The sequence below is a fragment of the Aulonocara stuartgranti genome (assembly GCF_965226115.1).
Source record: "Aulonocara stuartgranti genome assembly, chromosome: 3".
Taxonomy (NCBI): Eukaryota; Metazoa; Chordata; class Actinopteri; order Cichliformes; family Cichlidae; genus Aulonocara; species Aulonocara stuartgranti.
In genome coordinates, this window is record NC_138941.1 from 4641086 (window position 1) to 4651747 (window position 10662).

The 10662-nt window shown below is 41.8% G+C and overlaps 4 long non-coding RNA genes across 7 annotated transcripts in view; 3 read left to right on the forward strand and 1 right to left on the reverse strand.

Moving 5' to 3' along the window:
• The first annotated feature begins 337 nt into the window (after positions 1-337).
• LOC309702436 overlaps positions 338-10662 on the forward strand; it is a 229237-nt gene continuing 218912 nt past the window's right edge. Inside the window, exon 1 of one of the 4 annotated variants that reach the window (XR_014275474.1) lies at positions 338-1797. This is a non-coding gene — a long non-coding RNA (uncharacterized lncRNA). The other 3 variants (XR_014275475.1, XR_014275476.1, XR_014275477.1) reach the window with 3 other exon arrangements.
• Positions 2736-3618, forward strand: LOC309702463. Its single transcript, XR_014275516.1, has 2 exons — positions 2736-2835; positions 3530-3618. It is a non-coding gene; the product is annotated as an uncharacterized lncRNA (long non-coding RNA).
• The window catches only part of LOC309702456, a 224987-nt gene continuing 217441 nt past the window's right edge, over positions 3117-10662 (reverse strand). The window contains exon 2 of the long non-coding RNA XR_014275506.1: positions 3117-3818. This is a non-coding gene — a long non-coding RNA (uncharacterized lncRNA). The remainder of the gene's footprint in view (positions 3819-10662) is intronic.
• Positions 3825-8108, forward strand: LOC309702448. The gene is made up of 2 exons (XR_014275490.1): positions 3825-6290; positions 6458-8108. It is a non-coding gene; the product is annotated as an uncharacterized lncRNA (long non-coding RNA).

The following is a 10662-nucleotide window of genomic DNA, read 5'->3' on the forward strand; positions in this document are numbered from 1 at the left end:
CCCAAACTGTTATCATTTCCAGTAAGGTCTGACTGTGTGACGTCATCATGGCTTATATAAGGAGGGGGAGCTGTCCACTCTTTGGAGATCTGTGGCTGTACGCTTGTCTTCCCATGCTTCTGTCTTAGAAGTGTGTAATAAAATCACTATGTTTGTCACCTACACGGACTCGGCTGTTTTTCCTTCTTACCCAAACTGAACCAGACGCAACAACTTGGTGCCGAAACTCCGGTTGGGGAGGAAGGGAGCTTGCAGCTATCGTGTGGGTGACAAACAGGGGCGGAGGCCAGCAGCCTATCTGAGTGACGCCAGGCGACATAAGAAAAGGTGAGTGCCACCTGTTGATTTTTATCCAAAGGCGCTATATTGGAAGTTAAAACTAAATTTAATTAAATAATATTCACTCGGTCTGGGTTTCTGGCGTTGGTCCATAGTGATCTTGACTAATTAGTTTTAAAATAGGGCATAGTAGTCTGACTAAATTCATTGCTGTTCATTTTGGGGGTGAATTTTGAGTTAAGAAGTTATGTGTTTAAGTTAATACGGTTTAAGGTGTGTGGAAACAAATAAATACGGTTTAAGAGGTTAAATGTGGGTTGACTGGGAATGCCAGCCAGTCAATCGGTAGTGTAGGGATAATTTGGTTTTAATTGGGTAGCAGAGACGGTCTCGGGCTTCAGATAAATGAAACTGGATGGCAGGGGTCCAACAGTGAGGCGTTTAAAACAAGTAAATTCGTTTAGGACTGAGAAGCTAGGCTCTCTAAGAATGCAGTTGTTCAGCAGGTGGCGCTGACACCTGACCGCGGACGCGTGGTTAGGCTTTTGCCCGGTTTTGGCCTCCCGCTGGGGACTTGGGACTCCCGGTTAATTGGCCAGGTAATCTATGAGTGATTGCCTTCTACTGCATTGATTGATTAAGAAGGTTAGACCTGGCTGCATCCTATCTAAACGTTGGGCACACTGAGCTTTAAGTAAAGCCAAAAGCGTGAACTGTGATGTGTCACGTGGCCGGTGGAGCTCCGTGTTTTCCTGGCGGGGAAGTAGTTTTAAAAGTAATTAGAATTTAGTAATTTGACCGTTCTTCAAGGCGGCGTACTTGAAACGGTAATTGATCAGCAAGAGCCGGGCTCTGGGCTGAAAGATGCTTTTAAATTAGTCAAAGATTTAGGAACACCAGCAGAGAAATAGAGAAGTGAGATAAAGTTGTTCTGGCATATGGTGTTTTCTTAGGAATTCGAGCGCTATCGGGAGGGCGTTCCCGAGGCGTGTATTGACCAGCAAGGCTAGGCCTGGGCTATAGGTGCTTTTAAATTAGTCAAAAAGTTAGGTGTAACCTCTTGTGGCATATGACGTCTATGCGGGCCCGTGTGTATATAGATTATAAATTACCGGTGTGTGTAAATAAGTTGTATAAATCTGTTAGATCTGAAACTCCGGCTAAAGACTTCATCTCTAGTAAAAATCTTTTCTCTTCTCTCCCTCTTTCTCTCAGTTGGGATTCTGTGTGTGTATGTGTGCTGGAGAAAAATAAAAAAGGAAAAGGGTCTCTCTCTGTCTCTGTGAGAGAAAAAAGGTGGGGGCCGAGTGAGCCCGCGGGGCCGAGTGGGTCCGCGGGAGCGAGCGTGTATGCTGTATGAGGAAGAAGGGAGTGGGAAGGAGCGAGTGAAAAGAGTAACCGAGTATTTGGTGATTTTTTATTATTTCAGAGGCTCTGGGTAAGAGTTTTGACTATATTGATTTAATTCTGTGGTTTTGGAGTTGGCGACTTTAGCTGTGAGAGTTGTGAAAAGAGCAGGTTTTTCTTTTGTTGTGATGTTAAGTATAAATTCAATAGACTGTGAGTAATTGGTGTTTTTCTGCCTATTGTGCTGCGTGGAAGACACAGAAGTGTAGAAATGTTTGTGGTTTATCTTTGTTTGACGTTTTATATAGAGTTGGTTGATTCAGGGTGATTTCTCCCGTTTAAGGGAGGAGTTGCATTGTGGTTATGTTAAAGCTTTGCTGTAGGGGTATGAGTGTGAATTTGTGCTGCCTTCGCATGTTTAAATGGATGCATAGAAGTTTGTGAGTGAGAAATTGTTATGGTGGGGTTTAAAGTAGTAAAGAGTCAAACAACGCCCACTGTTTTAAAAAGGCCCAAAACATCATGAAAGACACCTCACATCCTGGCCACTCCCTGTTCGAACTGTTGCCCTAAGACAGACGGTACAGGGCAATCAGAGCAAGGACTAATAGACTCAAACACAGCTGTTATCCAACTGCAATAACACATCTGAATACTACAAAATGTCCACCATGCCACTCTTGTGTTAATCTATGCATGGTCTGAAGCATGACTGTGGGAATACTTAGTATGTTAAGTATTCTATCTATTTTATTTATTGAATTTTATTGTTTTGTTTATATTTTGATATTGCTAGGGATGATGCAATGATCGGGGACCATTCTTAATTTCGTTGGTCTCATGACAATGACAATAAAGTTTTTGATTTTGATTCTGATTCTGAAATCAACCCTCCTCAAGAGTTCAATAATTTAGGCAGTTATGTTTATACAAATACTAAATGTATGTTTAGTGTCTTCATACAGGTGTTTTTTCTTAACCTGGAAACCTGAGTACGGCAGCAGAAGACGGGCCAAGCTTTGGCTAAAAATTCACGGCTGGACACCAGAGTTGTCCCCACCCCTCCCGGAAAAAAAAAAAAAAAAAAAAAAGAGGGAATGTAGTTTTAGGCAGGTTTTTCTCGCTGAACTGCTCTGGGTGCTGTGTCCCTGAATCTCACCAGTGTTAACCTCTGGCGGAAGACATGGAGAAAAGGAAAAGATGTTCCTGGTAAATGACCGAAACAAATAAAACCACACACAACCAGAGAAAGGTATGAGAAGTGTGAGGAATAGACACATGTGCGTGTTAGAGAAATGCCTCATTTGAGAAAAAGTTAAATTAACCCATACACTGCATTTCGTTGCCCTGTACCTGTGCATGTGCAATGACAATAAAGTGGAATTCTATTCCATTCTATATACAGACGTACCCATACATGCAATGAAGAAACAGCTTACATACATGTGCACGTACATGGAAGATTAAAGTAGCGACACTTAACATACACCTGTTTTTAAATGATATAGTTTATCCACTACTGACAAATAGACTCTCTGGGTTGCAGGACGACAACTTAACGTGAAAAGACAAAGACACTGGTCTGATGATTAAGTGAGGATACGACAAATTTAGTGGTTAAATTGGGATATGTTTTTGTTGATTGTTTGAGACAAATGACTACTGAATGGGAGAAAATTCCTTTTTAGGTTTCTAAACAGGATCTAAGAATTTTAACACGTACCTGTGTTGTCCTGTCAACTTGGGGGGTTATGAGTTGATTATGTGGTGAGAAAAAACAAAAAGGGGGGAAAGGAGACCTCGTTGTTTCTCGCCTCTCTGGATAACACAGCCAACACAACACAGCCAACACAACATCATTTTCCTGTTCGCCTGTTTTGTTTGTTTTTGTTTTTTCTGAAAGCCGAAGCTGACCTGGACTCCTACCCTCCCCTCTACCATCGTTGCCCTCTCCGCGACCATCTTTGACCCTTTGACCCCTGAAGGCCACAGCAGCTGGACTCACAACAACAACTTGAGGATGTCAATAGTGCTGCAAAAAAGCGATCTCATGCAGTAGAGACGGAGAGCACTAAACCTAAAGCCCGTTTCACTACACGGGGGAAATTCCCAGGCTGCGTCAGCTGACAGAGCTGTGACGAGACGCGCATTAAGCCCGGAGGAAAAGGGAGGGTGAGCAAAAGAATGCTGACCTCTGAGAAGAGCCGAACAGCAGAGCTTCAGAAGGCCGTGGAGCAAAGGAAAGACAACATAAATAGACTCTGATCTGACGTGGAAGGAAAAGACTCTGAGGTTTTTGCCCTCAGTAAGAGCTTAAGGCATCAGAGCAGAAACTGAGCATGGCTCCGGAGGAGCTGGCTGCTAATGGAACTCATCAGTCAGATGTGGAGTTTCACGTACAGGACTTGAAATCAGGCGGAAGCTTGCTGGAGCAGGAGGTCGTCAGTAAACCCTGAAAGAGCTACAGAAGCAAAAGGGTCAAGTTACAAGGAGAAGATGCAGGCAGCTGCAACAACGGATGAAAACAGACCCTAAGAGGAGGGGAGGACCCTAGGCCATGCTTCAGGCCGCTGGTTTACCTAAACTACAGAACAGGAAGGTGATGAACACAAACATACACCAACACACGAACACACACTTCTGCATGCGCCTACTTAGAATGAAGAGAAACACACACATGAACACTTATGCACTCGTTGAGGGAGTGAAAACTGATACATACCCATGCACTAAAATCAAAATGTTGATTTAATTTACTAAGAAGTGACACACAATGCTCCAGCTGCTGCAATGAAGAATGCTTTACTGACAAAGGCTCAATGCTGCACACAACAAAGTCAAATATAGAATATGCTATAATAATAAGCCCAGAGGGCATTTGTGTGGTCTGGGGAGCAGAGTCCAGAGCGGTTTGGTTATGAAAACGATGCCTGTGCGAGATATCTGGGGCTTAAGGCCTCGACTTAATTGTTTACTGTACACTAAAAAGAAAAGAAAACACTCTGAGCAGTGGTGCAGAGTGAAAACGAGGAATTAACAGTGTGAGTCTTATTTCAGAGCGCCACGTCATTGTGATGGAGATTTAATAAAGGAGGAACACACGGACAAAGAAGAAGAGAAGGGGGGACAGCCCTTGAGCACGATTGCCTGAGGCATTAAAGTTCTGTACTAAATTCTGGTTTCCAGTGTGAGAAAAGTCACGCAGTGCCAGTAGTAGAGCTAGGTTGAGTGATGATTCTAAATTACTGTAAGTAAATCATCGTACACCGTTCAAGTTTCATGATAACGGGGATCTAGACTGTGTTGAACCCTAGGCAATTTGAACAGGTAAAATTCGAGTGACCAAGTAGCAGTTGAATAAAAGTCATTGAATAAGTGTGGAAATAAACTGGCAGAATTAAGAGAATTAAAACATTTCAAGAGCTCAAATTACTTAATGGTTCAATGTTGTTTCACGAACGCAAAACATATAGGTTTAGGAATATGAAAAGGTTGAGGTGGTGTTGATTTGACTCTGTGTAGGTTTAGGTGGGTATTTTTATTGATGGGAAGAATATTCAGTGACAAGTCTCAAGACCCGGGCGTCTGCATTTTGTTTTTGTTATTTTTCATTTTATTTTGTTTTATATTTTGAACAGTGCACTGATTTTTGTTTGTGAATCTTTTCTTTAAGCAGATCTGCACATCGGAAATTACAAGCATTACACGTCGGCGAGAAAATTGTTGTAAGTGAGTTTCTCCGCATTGAAATGGGTTCTGGAGGAAACACTTGTGGGGACAATTAGAAACGAGAGTCCCTGTTTAAAAAAGGATTCAGCGAGGTAATCCAAATTCAAGTTCTTGTTTTCTTTTTGAGATGACGTCATTTTGCTGAGTGTGGAAACTAAATGCGACGACAGGTTTCACTATCAGCAAAGAATGGATGAATGGATGAAAGACTGGGAATAAAAACAAACGGACTGACTGGTAAAAGATGACAAGACTTGACCATGACTCAAGGTTAACCACCTCCACCTAGATAGGATAAAAGGGTGGATGAATTTATGTGTGTTTCTTTTTACAGGAGTAGAAGGATGACAAAATATTCGAGGATGAGTGAACCTGTAAATGCCATTTTTGTGTCTTGTGTTGCTTACAGAGGTAACTGCGCAGCGTTACCATTTACATTTTCTTCCCTACAGGGTTACAGTTTTAATGTTTTTCTATTACAGGATTTCTGGGCGGATGTGTGAAGAAACGGTGTTTATGGGTTAGGAGTTGGGGATGCTATTACACTGTATTCTGGTGAGAGTGTTGGGGGAGACACACCCTGTCTTGAAAACTGTGATTCTTTTACAGGAAATGTTTTTATAGCACCTATGGAATGAGGATGGCTGACTACGGTCAATGTGCTGCTAATGTTTGCTTTGCTTTGGTGAGAGGGGTGCAGTAGAAAACAGACAAGTGACATGAAAACAAGTAATAATAACAAATAACAAATTTGGGGACAGTTTGACCTAGAGCCCACTAACTGGCCATTAGGGGCTCTCTCTCTCTTGGAATAACATTGCCCAAAGGGTGAATAAAGCAAATTGTGGCAATAATAGTGATTTAATGATTGGAGAAATCCTGAACATGATACTTGTCTGTTGTGCTGAATCGTTTATTACTCTTATGATTTGCAGGTGGTTGTAAATAAGCTGTTTACTTTAACAGGTTTGCTTTCTAGCTGAATTGCAAAATACAACTAGAACGATTAATTGAGACTAATCGCAACTAACCGGAAACTGAGGAGGTTCTATATAAGGAAGAATTAAAACAGGTATAAAGTGCATTTGATCTTTAATTGCAGGTGGGACCATGAAGATTTTTTGGTACAGATTGCAGGTTGTTGCTCATTATTGAAGTGTGCTCATAAAGGTAAAAGCTATATAGGGGGTCTATCATTTGGTCTGTGTTTTAATAATTTAGGTATGGCAAAATTAAAGGTTTCTAGACAATTTAGGGAACGAGTGAGAAGCATAATTAGATGATCAGAAACTGAGTACTACACTCAAGTTAGAATTAAGAATGCCCAATTTGTTTGAGGTCTGTTGTTCATTTTTATACACACATTGCAAATGTGCTTATAAGGAGCTGGCACTTAGTCTGTGAAGGTCAAAAGCTTCATCCGACAACGGATCGGATTGATATATTGGAGCTATTGACTTCACGTGCAGAGTGTTAAGTGCATGCACGCTTACACACATAAGCATGGCATAGGATTGGAATAAACAAAGTCAACAACATTAGGTTAGGAGAGCCAGCGCAGGAGAGCTGTTGGCTTTCTGTCTCTTGCAGAGAAGGGAACAGACACCAGACGGGGACACGGAGATATGGGGACCCTTCACAGCAACTGGGGTCAAGTGTCATGGCCTTGGGGCTCCTTGATAAGATGGATCCCATAACCACAGCGATAACCAGGAAGGGGTTGGCGAAACCTAGGAACACCAGAGACCAACGTGGTTCGAGAGGCTTTTGGCAAAAAGGGGGACACGGCGGTGACAACGGACAACAAACACACAGATTTGTGTAGCGACTGAAGGGTGGTCTAACCCCGGAAGTCGAAGAAAGAAGAATCCGAGGGCGTTTCTTCACTCCAAGAGGAGGTGGTAAAGGGGCCTGAAGCGTGTCAGGCTGAAACTCGAGTCCGAAGCTAAAAGAACAGCTGGGTTGTGGGAAAATTGGAAAACAACGGAGGCGTTGGGATTGATAAGTGTCATAACGTGTTTGTTTGGTTTGGAAATACATCCTGGTGTGAGTTGGGCTGGCAAGCCAGCCCAAAGAGGAGGAATGTGACCAGGAGATATTTTATTTTGTATTCTTATGATCACAGTTATAATCAGAAGTATCAATCATTAATCATTTACCATTGTTGAACCAGTTGACAGAATAATCTTTGAACCATATCTATGTTAACATTAATCTACACAGATTATCAGTACTTTAATCAGTCTATTGTTGTTCGGTACTATTCATGTTATTTGCTTAAAGCTGTTTCACAGTTCTGTAATCACTCAGAAGCCTGTGGGTCTTGCTGGACCCTGCCTTGGTTCTATGTTCAGTTCTGCACGTACACAGGCCTTGAAAGTACATGCACGCTCTTATATAACACATGCATGTGTACACACACACTTAGTAAGAATAGGAGGGTTGTCTGAGGACAGTTTTCTGATAGATATACTTTCACAATAGACACGAATAGATATACACACCACACACTGGTTTTCTCTGAGTGCTGGGCTGAGTGGAAACATCTGGAGGCCTTATAAGGAGAACTTGTGGAGTGAGGGGAACTTCCTGAGATCTGAGAACTGACTGATACTTATCATGGGACTTGACGTCATCATTGTAATAAAAGCCTTGTGAGATGCTTGTTCGGGGGAGATCGGCTCTAAAAGGCTTGTGATGCTCATCTTCCCCATATGTACATATGTATAATAAAATCACTATTCTGACATCTACTGAGACCATGCAGTCGTTTGTCTCTTCCTCAAATTCGAACCCTGACACTTCTTATTGATAATTGGAGACCCATCTGTCTGCTCAATGATGACTATGAGATTAAGGCTTTAGTACTTGCTAACAGAATGAAAGAGTTCTTGGACACAATTATCGATGAGACACAATCAGGCTTTATGAGAAACAGACACCTTTCTAAGAACATGAGACTGGTTTTAGATCTACTTGATTACTCTGATTTGGTATCTGACTATAGCTTCATTCTCTTCCTGGATTTTTAAAAGGCTTTTGATACAATTGAACATCAATTTATTTTCCACTCTTTGGAAAAATTTGGCATTTTTCTGTAAAGCTATCAAAACCTTGTACACGAATGGCAATAGCTCAATTAAAATGATTAAGACTCCACCCCGAGATTTGACCTGTTATACAAGGAATCAGCACAGCTGATAAGGAGCTCATCATCAGCCAGCTAGCTGATGACACCACACTCTTCTTGAAGAATGCAAATCAAATCCGTCCAGCCCTTAGTGTTATTAGTGATTTCTCTGAGGCATGTTAATACTTTTAGCTATTTTATATCCATAAATCAATGGCGTGTCCAGCGGGGTGGCCAGTCTGGTTGGGGGGGTGGCCTGGGGGGGCACAGGCCACCCCCCCAACCAGACTGGCCACCCCAGGTGCCACCCCAAAGGTAAAACAATAAAATTCAATCAAATATCAAATGTCCGATTATGTTTTCACGGTGAAGCTCAGATATCCGAGTGTAAGTGAATGCAGCATCGGCTTCTGCGCTATGCGCATCACGTTAGCAAAGGTAGGCGAGCCAAGCACGAAGGACAACACTGCAGGAAACAATTTTTCGGTGAAAGAAAATGAGGACAGAATAAATGTCCCGGTAAGTAATATTAAGTTTGTTGAGTTTAGTAAACTTCGGTGAAATTAGAATCCCAAGGAAAAAATAACACTTAAAGAATTTTTGCAGCCGTCGAATATTTCAGACAGTATGCTACTGAGGGCAGCTAACATAAGAGTTATGAGTTATAAGATGCAGGTCGATGTGTAAAAATAACTCCGTTGTTTGGTGGTGGCTATGGCGGGGCTTCCACAGAGGCCAGCAGGTGGATGAGGGAAGGAGAGGCAGGAGGAGAGACTCGAGGCAGCCGCCAGTCCGAGTGTCAGGTGAACTGAACTTCAGGTAAGAAGTTATGACCTGCAGTCTATCTGGGTCAGATATAAACTAAGTTTAGGTGGAGTTTATTTTCGTTGTGCTGACTTTACCCTCAGTTGCAATAACTCGTACTGCGTTCTAGCCAGCTTGATGGAGTTTTTATACAGCTGGGTGGGTGCTATGATGTTATTGATAGTGAACTTTATTTTATTCATGCCAACGGCTCCTTAAAAAAATGGAATGGTCCCTCATTCAGAGAAAATATTACACGTTTCGTATTGAGCTGAGAAGAGGCGCAGTTTGTCCCGGACTTTAGCTAGAATGGAAAAAGACACAAAGCTGGAGTTATTCTGTCTTTACGCTGCACAGCTGCCTCTTCTTCTCCCATTCTCTCTCCTCTCTCTCCTGCTGCTACTTCAATCATGAAACTGATCAATGATCAGCTGATCGGCTTTTCTCTCTCATTTATTTATCGCCCACTTTGCTGGGTGATGTCGGTTTGTATATGTGGTGGGAGGGAAACATGCAGATGAAACCAGGAGATGTCCTTACTGAATCATCAGAGCTGAACAGGTGATGGAGAAACAGGTTTACCTTTTAGGTCACATGAATGAGTTGAAGGGAAGTTATGAACTGTTTCTGAGAGACAAACAACACCAGGATCCTTTTTTATGTAGCTGACAGCTGGTAACTGTGCAGGGGCGGGTCTAGCAAAGTGTTGCCAGGGGGCCAGGTAGGGCATTAACAGGGAGAGGGGGGCACAAAGAAATACTTTTCTTTCTTATTCTCATTTAAAATATCTAGCTTTTATTAAATAATTATCTAAATCTTACAACCAAAGTTTTTATCTGACGTAAAATGTATAGAAATCATACATATACCAACAAGACTGTACATCACTGTCACCACAGCGTTTGTTTTCATTCAAAGGCTTTATGGCTCTAATACCTGGTGGGCCGGTCTCTAGTCAAAATGCCCGATTTTCTGTACCGGTCCAGTCCTGCAGGTTAATACTGGCAGTGTCACCGTGCCAGCTGACTGTATTTCATCATCAGCCAGTGTTGTTCTTTATCAATATTACCAAAGTTTACCATAAGGCAGCATAGAAAGTATTTACTTGCTTTCAGGTTTCATTCAAATGTTAGTCTTTTCATTTGTTTCCCCACTTTTTCCCTGTTTCAAAATCAAACACCAGTTTGTGAGAAGATTATCTTCTTTTTTTAATAGGCAGATAAAGTTTTGCATTGGCATTGGCTAATTTGTCAATTGTTTGCTACAAATGTTCGTATTTTAATATTAAAAAATGTTTTTGCCCAAAACATATGTGCAGTATATGTCAGTAAAAATACTATGCAAATATTGCTGTCCTTGAATGCTGAGTAAAC